At 51.0% G+C, this 15,879-nt stretch overlaps 1 protein-coding gene and 1 non-coding gene across 2 annotated transcripts in view; one reads left to right on the forward strand and one right to left on the reverse strand.

Moving 5' to 3' along the window:
• Positions 1-15,879, forward strand: part of Ksr2 (kinase suppressor of ras 2) — a 340,405-nt gene that overhangs the window by 107,822 nt on the left and 216,704 nt on the right. The gene's annotated exons all lie outside the window — the stretch shown is intronic.
• On the reverse strand, positions 9,419-9,551 carry LOC113180942 (small nucleolar RNA SNORA72). Its single transcript, XR_003300548.1, has one exon. It is a non-coding gene; the product is annotated as a small nucleolar RNA SNORA72 (small nucleolar RNA).

The raw sequence follows: 15,879 nt of genomic DNA on the forward strand, positions 1-15,879 counted from the left end.
CCAACACTGAAGCAAGATGACTTGGGACTCAGCCAGACCCTGGGAAGAAGGAGGTGAGGGAGCCACACCAGCGAGGCTACTCAGAGGTCCCTCGAGGCAGAGTATCTGAACTGAGATCTGAAGAGCACGAAGGGGAGAGGGAGGAAGGGTGCTCCAAACAGAGGCGGTGGCTTTAGGAAGGGGAGGAGTATTCCTTTCCCAGGTTCACTACCTCATGCACCCGTTCAGCTATGGACACTGTCGCTCACCAGTGGACTCAGCCACAGCCATCTTTCCATCCCTGCACCCATCAATCATCCACACATGCATCAAACCAGGCACCCCACCTGCCATCCCTGTACCCCAACCTGATTTCCACACCATCCTCACTCCTCATCCGCCCTGTGTACCCAGTCCTGTTAATTCTGTCTTGGAAACTGGTCTCCAGTTCATGACCACAACCCTGGTCTTTTCCTTGGATGGTGAAAGCAGCCTCTAATCTGGTCTCCTGCCTTCCGTATTTCCCCCTGGCCTCTGCCTTCTCTTCTTAGAGTCAGATTAAAGTCCCCATTCAAACCACATGCCTGCTCAAAGTCCTCCCTCAGCAAGGCAGGGTCCACCCCTCCCCACCTCAGTGGCCTCATTCATTCAACAGCCTCCAGTCCCTCTGGCCTCCTTTCTGTTCCTGGAATGCTTTCCTCAGGACCTTTGCCTATGCCCTATGCTCTGTCTGGAGCCTTCTGTCTCTTCTTCTCCCCTAGCTGTCTTCTATTGAACTTTGATATTCTGGCTTAGATAGGTTTATCTTTGGAAAGTCTTCCAGTAGTACCCAACCAAACAAAAAAGCTCTCTTCTATTTTTTTTTTTCTTCTCTCAGGGGAACCTGTTCTTTTGCTTTTGTAGCACATGTCCCAGGTTTTAGCTGCTTATTTTTTTTTTTTTTCTGTTTCTTTGTGCATGCCTCCTCATACTGTAGACTCCTTGAGATCAAGGAGCCTGTCTGTTGTTTGGTTCACCATGTATCATCACCTCTCCCAGAGCCTGGCTCTCCGTTAATATTTGTTAAAATAAGATGAAATTAAAATGGAATCATATCTCACTTGGGGAGATGACAGTGTTCTCGGGCAGCTTACATGTTGAGGGGTTTGGTAAGTCCACCTAAAAGTAGGCTAGGTAGGAAGTTGGAAGTAGGAAGTTGTAATAAAAATGGTGCAGACAATCATAGCGTCTAACCTGGATTCATAACGGTGCTAAGTGCTTTAGATACGTTAGCTCCTCTCACCCCACCAGCACTGTGAATTAGGTGCTGCTGCTGTCCTCACTTTTTTCAGAGGAGGAGACACAAAGAGGCTAAGTCACTTGTCCAGGGTCTCACAGGGAGTGAGTGACAGAGGATCTGAACCTAGATGTGTCTGGTTTTCAAGTTCTTGTCCCTTAGTCTGCAGGACTTTGACATGATAAAACCCCATGGTACCTCTTCCGAGGTCTTGCCTGAAAACTGGAACATTCTTTTGCTTTGCATCGGGGAGGTCGACCAGACGGATGTGTCAGCAAGGTCGACCAGATGGATTTGTTGGAGAGGTTGACCAGATGGACCATTTGTGAGAGTCCAGCCCTGGTGTCTTTTGGAAGGTTCTGGGTGGCTACGAGGACCTGGGTGCATTTTCACAGTGACCTGTCCCGAGGTCCTTCTACAGCTGGGCCTCTGGGTCAGGGAGGGAGGGCACTTTGACTTGGACGTGGGGTGGGACTGTGACCCTGGGACCTGGTCCTCTGCCGCAAGTGTTCTGATTTCTTCCACTTCCTCTGTCCCCTGGATCTGCCGCCAGAGCCTGGTTTTTCAAATTGGTTTCAAAGATAACGATCTGATTTAGTGATTTATCTGATTAGACTTAAATGTATTTATTACATGCTTAAACATATTCCAGGGAGCTCGGAAAACGAACCGCAGGACGGTCCTGGGCTGAATTTCCGGGACCCACTGGAGCAAGTTCAAGAAAAGCATAATCTACTTAGAGGGAAACAGAAGCAGGCCTAATGCAATCAGCGCGTGCGTGCCGCAGAGCACCCCGCCTCTGCCCAGACCTGGGCCGCAAGCCTCTGTCTGGAGGAGTTTAGCAGGGGTCACGGGGCCTGCGTTCCGGGGAGCCAAGGTCACCTCAACTTGAAGACTCCTCTGGATTTTCTCTCCCTTCAGAACTGGGGCAGGGGATCCTTAGACACCCTTTACTTAGTGTGTGTGTGCGTGTGTGTGTGTGTGTGGTGTATTAGGTCTGGAACTCACGGGGGCTTTAGCACCAAGCCACATCCTCGGCCCTTTTTATTTTCTATTTTAAGAAAGGATCTTGCTAAGTTGCTGAGGCTGGCCTTGAACTTGTAGTCCTCCTGCCTCAGCCTCCAGAGTCACTGTGATGGGGGCATGTGCTGCTGGGCCTTGCCTGTTGATTGTTTTAAAGCAATATTTATTTCTCTTTGGGATACCAGAATCATTTTTTTGTTTTTTTAAAATTTTTGGAACATAAAGAAAAGCATAAGAAACAAGCAACTCAAACTCCCTATATTCTGGCCCTCTTCACATCTTATAGGTCCTTTCAGTATTTAAAAATGCTTTCAGAATTACCCAAGGGAGATAGGATCACATTTTAATTATAATTTCCATTTTTTCCCTATGAATTTTTATCAAAGAAATGGTAAATATAATTTTATACAGATGGTCTTGTATCTTTTTCTCTCTACTTAATTTATTTATTTTTTTTTTAGCCATGTCATTAATTAGTCTTTTATAACATCAATTTAATAGTTACAGTCTATTTCTTCCTGGGACTATGGGGTGATTTTGTTATAATTGTCTTTTTTTTTCTTTCTTTCTCTTTCTTTCCTGTTGTTTTTCAAGTGATTCATTAATTTTGCTGCTATTAACACTGTGGCCCTGAACATCTTTATTTATATCATCTGTTTGCGTTCTGTGTCTTCTAAAGATGATATTATTTTTTCAGAGATTCATTAAGAGATAGTTGACATATAATAACCTGCATGGGTTTAAACTATGCAGTTTGATGAGTTTTTTCTTTCTTCTTGGGTTTTGGTATTGGGAATTTAACCCCGAGGTGCCTCACCACTGAGCCCCATCCCCAGCCGCTTTTACCTTTTATTTTGAGACAGGGTCCTGCTGGGTTGCTCAGGGCCTAAGTTGCTGAGGCTGGCTTTGAACTTGCCATCCTCCTGCCTCAGCCTCCTGTGCTGCTGGGATCACACCTGTGTGTCTCCGGGCCCGGCATCCGATGAGTTTTGACGCACACGTGGGCATGCACACACCCTCCTGGAAACCACCGTGATTCCACGGTGGTGACCACGTCTGTTACCCGTGTCCTCGGGGACCTCGTCCTCACTGCCTGTGGAGATGACTGTCGGGGGGACGGAGGTGGTCTGGGAGGTCTTAGCAGCTCTGCAGTCCTGTGCATTGCTCAGGATCCGTGCCACAGGGTGGGAAGATGAAGGAATGCCGCCTGGCGTGGGCACCTGCCTGTCACCACCATCTGCCGTGACAGGGGCGTGGGCGGGGGCTGCTCACTCCTGGGCTCTATCTTCCAGGGGTTTGACCTGGGGACCAGCTCAGCCTGGCCTCCCCGTGCCTCTTGGCCTCGCCACCCGTGTGGGATGCACCCAGCCAGCTTCTCGGCCCATCCCTTCTCGCTCTGTCCTTCCTGACCTCGGCTCCTTCTCGATGGTGCGTCCCCTGGGCGATGCTCTCTCTTCTGACCCCTGCGGGGACCAGGGTGGAGCCGGCCCTGACCTCACACGATGCACCAACCTGGCTGCCCGGGGTGGGGGCTCATTGCCTGGAGGAGAGGCGGAGCCCTGGGACCCCATGTCTGGGCCCTTGTCTTGGGGGCGCTGTGGTCAGCCAGGTCTTCACGGAACGTGACCTTGGGTGTGGTCATCTGTAGGCAGCCTTCTCTTCTCTGTGTTTTTCTCTTCTCTGAACCCTGCGTTTCTGGTGGCTCAGGAGTTCCAGGGGCTCAGCCTGTCCCCCGCTCCTGCCCAGTGGGTGGCCCTGGTGGGGTTCATTGTTGCTCCTCCTGCCGCAGAGCATTTTTAGAGGATCAGAGGCCACCGCCATGAAGTGCCACCTCCTGGGACCTCGAGAAGGCTTCCCGAGCAGCAGGCCTGTGCCAGCGCCTGCGGGCGTCATCTAATTCTCCCTGACAGTACGGACCAGCCCGTCAGCGCGACCCTCTACAGCCCGTGCCGTGTGCAGACTGTTGGGAATCATTTATGTCCCTGAGCCCCCCTGATTCTCAGGGCACCCTAGGGAGGTGGGCATTTTCATGTTCCCAATACACAGATGAGGAGGTTGAGACACAGAGAGGTTAAGTAGTTTGCCCCAGGCCACACAGCCAAGACCCAACCCTCAGAGGCCTTGGTGGTAGTCACCGACCCCTACTACCCCCTACTACCGTCCCTGCCCCACAGGTGGGGCCATTAAGATGCATTGGGTAGGAAGTCTTCCCAAGGCCCTGTGGTGACACTGGATTTGGTTCCAACACTGTGACCCCAGAGGTCCCCCTTCAGCCCCATTCTGCTAACCCTAGTCTTGAGCAAGCTGAGGACCGTCTCCGGCAGAGTGGGCAGGCAGGGGAGGCCCCAGCTCCTCCTGCAGGGAGAAGGGACCTTTCTTTCTCCATGGTCACAGTCCCCTGAGGTCTCTCCCAGGTCTCGTGGGCAGCGTGTTCTTAATCCCTATGGGCACAGGAGCTGGAGATCTGGAACAGTGACAGCCATGATTCAGATCCTGGGCGGGGGCCCATTTTTCAAGGAGCCATGCCCCTGCCGAGGGTAGGAGACCCCTTCCAGGCCAAAGTGGGGGTGGATGGCCCGAGTGAGTGTGTGCCCACCGTTCCCTCTCCTCTGCTCCTCGGGTCGTTGACTGGAGCCGTCTCATTTGGCCCTGCTGCTTCAGTGTGGGAACGAGGGAGGGGGAGGGAGCTCAGCTCATGATCCCTCGTCCCACTCAGACGGAGCCTGATGAAGCTTTGCTAGAACGGTTCCACAGTCCAGAGGGGAAGACAGCAGGTCTGCAGGGGCGCCTTTTTCCAGAGGAAGACAGTTCACCCAGAAAGGCCGGGAAAGGCTTCCAGCAGCTCATGAGGAGGAGTCGAACTCGGTTCTCGAAAGCCCACTTCTGGGGCTCCTGGCAAGGTTTGGCAAAGGGGCATCCGCTCCTTGGAGCCGGCCATTGCAACAGGAAGGCGCCCATCTGGGCACTGATCTTCCCGTCGGTCGGCTGCTTGGGCTGTGGTGGCCTGGTTCTGGGTGTGGGCTACAGAATCCACGAGGACAGCTCCGGGGTGGGGTTTCCGCTCTCTCCGCTGCTTAGGAGCCGATGAGATGAGCCATGGGTGAACCTACTTTGCCTTGTTGCTGTATTTGGGAAGTGGGGTGATGGTCATCCTGTGCCCGGGGTGGGGTGGGGGGCTGGAGTGCATTAACTGAAGCTCAGCACCCGGCCCTCAGAAACATTCCGCAGAGGTATCTGTTCCTCTTGCCAGTCTCTGCTAGATGACCCCATGTGTAGGGGAGACCCAGGTCCCTAGAGGACACAGGGTGTAAACTAATCACTGTGCTCCCAGGTGACCACAGACTAAGACAGATCATGGACATTCGTGAAATGTCCCCGTTCAGTTTTGATCACGCTACAAACACGCGAACCTGAGAAATGTCCAGCAGCAACCACTGTATCACACATATGGGGGTCAGTGTTGAGGACAGGACATGGTGGTTGGTGTGGCCCTGCTCTATGGGGGCTGCAGGCTGGAGTCACTGAGAAGCTCACTGGCCTAGGTCTCTGGAGGCGGGTGCTACTGAAGCCTCAGCAGAGGCACCAGCTGGACTCCAAGTGGCTGCTTGGGCTTCCTCACAGCATGGCGCTGGGTTCCCAGGGTGAAGAGCCAACAGAACATGGATGGAGTTCATGTTTGTTTGTTTGTTTTTGTGATCTAGCCTGTCTCATAATATCACTTCCACTGTTCTTTATTGGTGGAAGAAATCATAAAGTCCCTTTTGGTTTCAGGGGGTGGACTTCCGTGACTTCTTGGTTCAGCCGAAACCCTGCCCTCTTCTTACCTCCCCCCTCTCTCTGGCATTTCTTAAACCCGTTCTATCTTACTGTGTTTTCTCAAAGTACTTATCACTCTATGTACTTAATACTTCCACCCCTTAGTGTGAAAGCTCCCTGAGATTTTGGTCTGTTTTGTTGACCACAGCATCCTGAGCATCTAGCTAAACACCTAGCACCAGGTCGTGTTCAGTAACGTTAATAACAAATGAATGTCAAGAGTATTCTCTGATTTCATGCACGTGGTAGCTTGCTGTACATGCTAGTCTACATGTTCTTTCCCCCTTCTTATCCATGATCCATGGAGACTGTTTTTAGTAACACCTACAGAGCTGTCTTGATCCTTTTCCTGGACTCCTAGTATTTAACTGTGAAATGGTCCCTATTTTGTTTAGTTGGTCTCCCAGCCACTGAGGTTGTCTGCACTCTTTTGCTGTGACAAATGCAGCTTCAGTGAATTCATTTTTATACAGACATTGCACACCTAGAGTGGAATTGTAAGTGCTGGATCAGAGGGCTTGTATCTTTTACATTTACATAGTATTGTCAAACGGACTTTCATGGTAATGCCTGAGATGCTCTTTCCCCAGCTTTTATGAGCCTTCCTGTTCTGAGGTTGAGTGTGTTCTCATAAAGTTATGACCATTTGCATTTTCCTTTCTGTGAGCCCTGTGTCCATTTCCTTTGACCACTGGGACATCTTTTTATTGATTTGTAGGAGCTCTTTACTTATTAGGAAATCTTGTTGTGATATGAGTGGTCGATATTTTTCCTCACAGATTTTTTTTTTGTTATTTTGTTTAGAAAGTCTGAGATACAGACTGGTAATCTGCCTTCTCACCATGTATCTGAGTGACTCAAGTGCAAGTGATTTGGGACTCTCACACTTGGAGGGATCCTACTGTGTTGAGCTCAAGGCACTGAAGCAGATTCTCTTTTCATGCCTGCAGATGCCACCCCCCCACCCCCTGCCTCTGAATGGAGCTTCTATAGAGCAACACAGTTCTGCTGAAAACGTTGGGGAGACATTTTTAGTAGGGAACTTCTTTTTGCATGGTGGGATATTTTGGAGATGCCTCTGCCCTTTGGCTGCGGGCTTGGTTGGGGGATGGGAGGCCATAGTAAAAGTGGCAGGACATTTATCTCCTCTCCCTACCCCACTTCCCATGCTCTAGGCCCCTCTTAGCTGGTAAATGCTGGTTTCGGTTCTGGGGATTGAACCCAGGGCCTCATGCATGCTGAGCACGGTCTGCCATCGATCTGTACCCCAGCCCTCAAATATTAATAATGCGGCATATTAGAGTCTTTTATGTGCTCATCTTTTATTTCATGCTAAGTTGTAAAACCCATGTGTGTCTTATACTCTCAGCAGCCCGTCTCAGTTGGTCTAGCTGCATATCTGGTGCTCAGTGGCCGACGGGGAGGGTTGTCTTACTGCGTAGCAGAGCTAGACGTCTCAGTGGGGGGTAGTTGGTGACAAGGAGCCCAGACAAGAATCTTCTCTTGTGGAGGGCTTCAGCCCCCTGTCCCCTTAACCCAAGCTCCCTGGCTCAACTCCCAGCAGGGGCTGTACCTTGGCATTCTCAGGAGGCCTATTAAAGAAGGAGGTGAGAATAACCAGGCCTTGCCTGAGTCTCAGCAGCAGGCAGGGTTGGGAGCTTCTAGGTGCTCCCTGGGAGTCACTTTGAGTCCCTGCGGGGCTTTCTAACTCTCTCTCCCCTTCTGAGCAGGTGAATCTAAGTAGAGCTGTACACAAGTCTGGGACACATCCTCTCTGTCACCACCAAACCTTCATAAATAGGGCTAGCATCAGTAACTACTGCTGCCTTTTCCTGACCTTCCCAGGCTTCCAAAAACTCCCTGTCACATCATATCGCCTTGGTTCCTTAATCACTCAGGGATGTGAATACTTTTAGTAGCTCCATTTTATAGAGGGGAAACTGAGACAGGGTGTATTTGTCTGTCTTCTGTTACTATAACGAGTTATCTGAGGCTGGGTATCTTATAAAGGAAAGAGGTTTGTTTAGCTCACAGTTGTGAAAGCTGAAAGTCCAAAGACCATGGTGCCAGTCCTGGTTCCATGACACAGCATTGTGGGGGAGCAGTCACAGGAGACAGAGGTCACATGGTGATTTCGGGAGGCTGGAGCAAGACAGGAGAGGAGCCATCTCTTGAAGGTCCCACTACCTCTTTACATGGCCATACTGAGGACCAAGTTCCCAGCACAAACCCTTGGAGGACACACTCAAATCACAGCTCAACCTTGGCACCAAGGATCAAATAACTTGCTGAGATCTGTCTTAATGGGAGGAAGGGCTGCTCAGACGTGGCTGTGCCGCCGGAGCCTCAGAGGGCTGGTGGAAACACACAGTGGGGCTTCACTCTCAGAGTTTTGGACTCAGTAGGTCTGGGGTGGGGCCGGGAAATCAACATTCCTAACAAGCTGCTGGCCCAAGCCCCCAAGTGGCTTCCCTTCCAGAATGGAGGAAGGAACTGGCGGTTTTCAGCCTGCAGACAAAGTCACACCCTGTTGTCACCTAGGAGAAGGACGGTCCTAGGGTGGAGCTGGCTGTGCCTTGTAGGTGCAGGGGACAGAGCAGGGCCACCAGGGCGGACGCCCCAGAGTTCTCCACTGGAGGAGGGACTTCCTGGGAGCCACGCCGCCCACCGTGTCTGGAACTGGGGATGCTTCTGTTTCCACCAGGGTCTGATCTGAGCCCCGGGCACTGGTGGGAAGGCAGGAGAAGAGAAAAATCTCCCTCTTTCTTGATGGATGCCATGAAGACTCACCCATTTGTCAAGTTGGAGACTCTGGAAAAACATTGCAGCAGCACATTTTGATTTAATTTCGTTTCACAGCCGTCTTTCTAATGTATTCATTTATTTTTAGCTTTGGTTTTTATAAGCTTGTTTGCTTTCCTCATTTCTTTTACTTTTATTTTCCCTTTTGCTCAAAGAAACAGGAAAATAATACCCCAACACGGACCTGCAGGTGGCCTGGGATGCTTGGACCGTTGAACCATCTCTACGCTCTGGGGCTTCCCTTGGCTGCTTCTAGGTGGTCTGGGAATGTCAGGAGAGGGGCTAAGAAGGGACAGATGAATTGCCAGGCGGGTTATCACTTTTAAAACGGAGAGAGAGAGAGAGCTTCCTTTCCTATTCAACTGGCAGTTGACAGAAGCCACATCAAGCAAGAATTCAGAGTGGCAGCCGGTGCATTCCACGGACTCTCTGTTACTCAGTTTTTATTTGAACAGTAATTTTACAATACATTTCGCGGCCCCTGATGGTAACAGAGTTTCCCTGATTTGTTTACATGTTTGGGTTTATCACCAGCATTTAGAAAACCAGACCCAGGGAAAGAACGAGGTCTGGGGACACAGACGTGGTCTTAATATAGCGAATGTTTAGCCTGTTCTGATCATTACAGAAATCAGAACAGCGAGAATACTCAAAGACTCTTTGTTATTTGTTCAAGCGCAGTGAGGCTGAAAACCCCACATGTGTTTGTGAGGGTCCGTGGCTCAGCAGCTTGCTGGTGGCTGGTCCTTGAAGGCCGGTGGCCTCTACAGAGGCTCAGCCTGGACTCCGCTGGGAGCTGCTATGGAGGGAGCAGTGGTGATTCTGTCTCCCCCAGGCCCACAGCCTGCATAGGTGGTCTTTACCCTTCTCCCCACTTGCTTGAATCGCTCTCTTCTCTCTGAATCACTCAGCTCATTGGGAGCCCGGCTGTGCAGCCCCTCCCCCGAGTTCTAATCCTCCCCTCCCTGTCTCCCAACGCTGGTACCCAGGTCCCCTCATGCAGCAAATATTTCTGCAACCCCCCGACCAGGAGTCGGGCGTGCGCTGGGCTGGGTGTGAGAGGCAAAGCAGAGAGCAAAGTGACCAGACCTTGCTTATCATGGTGGGGCTCCTGGCCCAGCAGGGGCCGCAGCCAGTAGCCAAGGAAACCCTCTCATCATCACGTCCAGCGTGCACTGAGCTGTGTGAGCTATGGCCAACCTGGCGAGATTCTAGGGCATATGGATGAGCTTAGGGGATAATCTGAGATTGGTGACCAGGGAAAGACTCTTGAGAAGGTGACATTTGTGTAGAACAGTGAGTCCCAACTGGGAGGGGGTCCTCCTTCTCTCTTCCTGGCCCCCACAGACACTTGGCAACCCCAGGAGGCAATATGGGTTGCCACAATTGGGAGGTGGGAGTTTTTCTAGTCGAGTTTAGATGCCCAAGATGCTGCATGGGGTCCTACAGAGAGTCCTGCAGTGCACAGCCCCAGCCTGCCCACCAACAAAGGGGGACTCAGACCCCAAAGCCTACAGAGCTGCAGAGGTAAGGACGGTGGGGAGCAGCCAGGAGCTCAGGAGGAGACCTCCAGAGACGGGGATGTACAATGGGAGGTGGGGACCAGACTCAGCCCCTTGGGGTCCTTGTGGAATGCAGGACCAAGGCTCCACCACCTCCAATATGGAGCAGCCACGTGGCCCTGGATTTGACACCAGGAAGGTGGATGGGGAGGAGTGGAAGTCTGGGCAGGAGGGTTTACAGGGCTGTACCTTCCTTCCATCCATGACCCATTGATCAGAGCTCCGACCGCAAAGGAGGCTGGGAAATGTTGTCCAGGCGTGGACCTGGGAGGAAAGAGAAATGCCTATGTGTTTAGCAAGTGAGCTGGGTTTGCAAGAGGCTCTGCAAGGAGTGGAGGGACGAGACAGGAGGAGAGCGTTGGAATTGGGGTTGGAGACTGGGAAGGAGCCTCCTTTGAGATGCAGCTTGATAGACAAGCTCTGTGCTCTTGGACATCATGGTAAGAATCCCTTCTGGGATACCTGTCTTCTGAAGAAAATCTCGTCAATGCTCATGTTAACTCTTTGAAGTAGTCACCATTATTATTCCCATTTTAGAGATGAGGAAATTGAGGTGGAAAGAGGATAAGTGATTTTCCCAAGGTCACAGAGCTAGGAGAGTTTGGACCTGGGGTTTAATCCCAGACTCTAAAAAGCAAAAATAGATAACCGTAGGCTGCAGGATGTCAGACTCGATCTTGCATAAAAATCACCTGGAATGCTTGCAAAAATGTGGATTTCAGCTGGGCGCCATGGCGCACTCCTGTAATCCCAGCAGCTCAGGAGGCTGAGGCAGGAGGATTATGAGTCAAAGCCAGCCTCAGCAACTCAGTGAGGCCCTAAGTAACTCAGTGAGACCCTGTCTCAAAATATTAAAAAAGGGCTGGGGATGGGGCTGGGTGGTTAAGTGCCCCTGGGTTCTATCCCCGTAGCTCCACCCTAAAACAAGCTCCGCCTCTGTAGCTCTGCTTTGGTAGGTCTTGGGGGCTCCAAGGATGAGGCCATATGTCATCAAGATTCATTGTAATTCCACCCAGAGTGGCCGAAGGCAATTGCGTCTTTGGACTTCACATAACAGGAGTCAGGCGGAGACAGAAATATAAGTCTGCTTTTCTTTCTCAGAACTTGCAAAGGTGCCCGGGAAAACCAGACACAGAACCTGGCACCTTGGCCGTCCAAGGGATTGTAAAAGTTTGAAGCTGATTATCTGGGGGCTGTCACACTGTTAATTCCTTCTGGAATGAACCATAGTATTGTGGAAAATCACAGAGGGAGGTGTCAGCTCCTGAGGCAGGGGACTGCCAGGTCTGAATCAAGAGGTCTCTGGCCCTGAAAGAGTGGGTTTCAGGGGCTGCTGTTCTTGATCACTTATGAAGTTTCTTATCTCTCTCCACCTAGGAGGATGCACATGCTTTGGGTACAGGGTCATAAGGATCTTTTCCACTACCACATTGTCAATCCTTCAAATTTCACCCATCATTTGACAGGTCCTTAACAGACATTCATTGAACAACAGCAGCAACAAAAATCCAATATGTGTAGGGACCTCTAAGATGCATTTGCAGGTGAAATGAGTCTATTAAATGAGTCATTTTTCCCCTTGCGGGACTTCTCAGAGCCTTTAATTTGTAAACTTGCTTGGACCATCTCCAAAAGGGGGAGCTGCGAGTCGCTGACTCTCAAACTTAATAGAGCCCTGGGTCTGTTTCCCATGGAACCTGTTGGCACTCGCTGTGTGGTTTTGGGGGTGCAGGGGCGGATTTCTGAACTAGACCTGGTTTCCTGAGTGGCCTGGGAATGGCCTGCTCTGTTTTCTCCCAGTTTGCATCTAGGGCAGGTGAAGAGAGAATGAAGCCACCCCTCTTCTCAGCTTCCGGCCCTGTGGGGCCTCATCAGGACCTCGCGGCTGCCCCGGGGGCTGCAGATTCCCCACCATGAAAAGGAAGTGTCAGGGCTGTCCCCCGCGGAGGCTGAGCGGGGCTGAGCAGGACAGGCACGTGCCATCTTACACTGGTCCTCCCTAATGGAGGCTGACAGGGGACTGACCGGGGATGGTGGGGGGGGCGGGGGGAGGCCTGTGACAGGTGTCAGGAGAGCCGCATGGGATGTCATTAAGCCTGGGCGGGGGTTGCATCCCGGTTTCAATGCACTGCCCACGGGTGTCTGAGAGGGACATCAGAGAAACCCGGTGCAGATGCAGGCGGTGGCTGGGCTAAGTGAGAGCCAGCCAGAGGTGGGCAGGTGGGCGGCCGTGGACCCTGGGGTCTGTTTCAATGAAAAATGTCCACAACAAGAAAATTCTCAGAGATAGAGAGCAGATTGGTGTCACCGGGGCTGGGGGAGGTGGAGGGGAAAGAGTTTAAAGGGAACCAGTTTTCTTCTTTGGGGAAGTTATGAGTGTTGGGGTGTGGAGGTGAATGTCAAGGTCATTGTGGTGCTTGCTAATGGTACAGAATTTTACGTAATGAGACTTTTATTTTTGTTTTAATTATTTTTAAGGTCCTTAGTCGGACGACTCCAACTTAGAAGGAAACTGAGCCCCCAGAAGATTCTAGGATCCGGTCTAGACTAGAACAGCGAGTCTCAGGTTTAGAATGACTTGGGGCATCTTTAAACTCTGGCTACCTGGGCCCCAGCCCCAGAGCAGATCTAATCCATCTGGACATCCCGATTTACATGTTGCTTTAATTTTTTTTAAAAAATCAATTGATTTAAAACTTGAATGAACACAGAATAATTGTACAGACTTATGGGAGACAGTGTGACTTGTCAATACGTGCATACAAGGTACCACGGTCACACCAGGGAGATTGACATGTCTGTCGCCTCAAATACCTCGCATTTCGGTGCTGTGAAAATCTTCTCGCTGTTTTGAAAGATAGGGTTAATTGTTGCCCACCACAGTCACCCCACTGTGCTATGGAACACCAGAGGTCACTCCTCCTGTCCCCTGCACCCAGCCCTTCACCCATTCTCTCTCTCCACCCTCCTCCTCCAAGCCCTTCCAGCCCTTGGTATCTCTAATTCTAAGATATCAACTTTATTTTTTTTGGACTTCCTCCTCTAAATGAAAGCAGGTGGGGTTTTTATTTTTCTGTGAGGACCAGGGTTTCTTTCAAAGCTGTCCTGATGATTCCCTCTGCATCTGGGGATGGAAGCTGGGGAATTGGAACGTGTAGCCCAGGAGCATCCGAGGGGCCATAGCAAGTGACTCCCAAATCCTGGGATCCGTCCCATCTTGCCGTCACCTGCTGTCATGAGACTCAGCACTTCTAGCCAGCACCTGGGGAAGTCATTGCTGCTGGTCCAGGGTCCACCCTGAGCCAGGGTTGAAAATACTCATAAATCATTATGAGTAACATTCAGGTTCAGAGATTTTAACGCACAGCCCCAAGAGACAGGGTCTGTCCCCCGGGCTCTGGGCTCTGCTGGGTTTTCAACTCACTTCATCCCAACACTAACCCTAGGAAGCGGCCATTTTTTTGTGGTCCCTATTTACAGATGAAGAAACCGGGACTCAGAAGCTGGGGGTGAATTGTCCACTCTCCTACCAAGTAGCCAGTGTGCAGTTCGGAGTTTCTGTTCTCTGCTTGACTCTTCCCAGAGTCTGGGGACATGTCCGTGGCTCAAGAGGGCCCAAAGATGGCCCGAGTCACAAGGAGCTCTGCATTTGGCATCGCCAGGCTGGTGCATAAGAACATGTGGGTATTGGATGAGAAGGGCCCCTACGGGGAGGGCTCTGTGGTTGACCCCAGGGTTCCCTGTCTGCTTCCGATGGGGCGGATACCAAATGTCCTGGGGCAGAATCGACCAAAGCATCCTGGTTGGACGTTCTTGGGTCTTAGCATCGAGTGTCCTGTGTCCTTGGAACCCTCCAGTGTGTCTGGCACTGTCCTGCATTCACCCTGCCTAGAGCCCAGGAGTTCTGTGATGGTTTCCAAGGCTGCTGCCAGGCTGTGGGTAGCCACCGAACGCGAGTCTTCTCGTCACCCCGGTCCTGTCCTGCTGAACAACTCTGACCTTTTCTATCCGTGTGTCCCTGGGCATCCCTGGACTTGCTCTTGATGGAAGGAGAGCCATTTACATTTTTGCAGAGGGACTTGTGGAAGGATGCGGTGCCAATTTAAATTCTCATTAAGAACCTCGAAACACTCAGAGTCACATTATTATGAACTATCTTGAAGGATCTTTGGATCTGCTTCAAGAAACCCAACGCTTATTATCTTGAAGGCTGCTTCCTTAATGGGGGGCAGGGCCAGAAAGACTCGTCTGTCTCTCTCAAGGAGATAAAGATGGTAAAAATCAGTGTAACAAAAACAGTCCCACCAAGACAGCCAAAGCCACGGCAAGGATACATGGTAGCATAGGAACGATACATTGAGCATATTGATACCCATCATTATTATTTTGACTACAGCGTCCTGAGCACTTGGGACCCTCCAGTGGATGGATTGCAAACTTGTTGGCGAATAACACCCGGGGTGGGGTGGGGGGGTCTGGCAACTTTTCCTAACAGCCCACATAGTAAATAATTGAGGATTCAGAAGTCATGAGATCTCTCTTGTCACTCTTCTGTCACCGTAGTGTGAAATCAGCCATAAACAATCCACCAGTGGGCCAACTTGGCTGTGTTCCAATAAAACCTCATTTATAAAATCAGGTAGCCAGCCCCTGAGTGGGGGTGGGCCGACCCTTGGGATAGTGGGCACACCGTCTGGGGGTGTTAGACCCTGGTTCCGGGAGCAGCTCTGCTGTCGTCTGATCTGTGAACCAACCTCAGTGTGCTCCTCTGTAAAATGGGACCATCTCCTGAATGTGTACCTGTCCCTGCCACCAGAATCTAAATGGCAGCTATGAATGTCACCTCTTTTATAGGAGCTCCTCGGCATGGTGCATCGGAGATGCCCTGGTGGGGACCTCTTGCAAACTACCTTAAACCAGGGTCAACAGATGTTGTGGGAACTCTCTTGTTGTCTCTGGCCTTGAGATGCCACCTCTCCTGGGTCCCCTCTGCTCTGGAAAGGAACACTGAGTTCCTCCCCCAGATGCTGGTTAATGAAGGGACACCAAAGTCTTCCTCCCCCTTTGTTTTCGTGCCTGATAAATGGCTCTGACCAGGGCTTGTGGTTCCTTGACTCGACACTGTTTCTGCAGTCTCCGGGAGGGGAGGCGGGGAGGGAGGGACCCAGCGGCCTGGAATTGCTTCAGGAATGGAAACATTTTTCTTGGTGAATTAATATTCATCAAATGGATCAGGTAAACACCCAGTCAATGGCAGTGCACGGGCAATTTATCAATCCGGGCTTCAGAATGCAATTATCAGTCAAAAGGCAAAGAGACGCCGTAATGAAGCCTGCCTCAAAAAAAAAAAAAAAAAAAATCCCGTCGCCCCCTGATGGGAGGGGTGTGGAGATCCATTTTTCACTTTTATATGAAGAATGA

The sequence above is a fragment of the Urocitellus parryii genome, chromosome 3 (assembly GCF_045843805.1).
Source record: "Urocitellus parryii isolate mUroPar1 chromosome 3, mUroPar1.hap1, whole genome shotgun sequence".
NCBI lineage: Eukaryota > Metazoa > Chordata > Mammalia > Rodentia > Sciuridae > Urocitellus > Urocitellus parryii.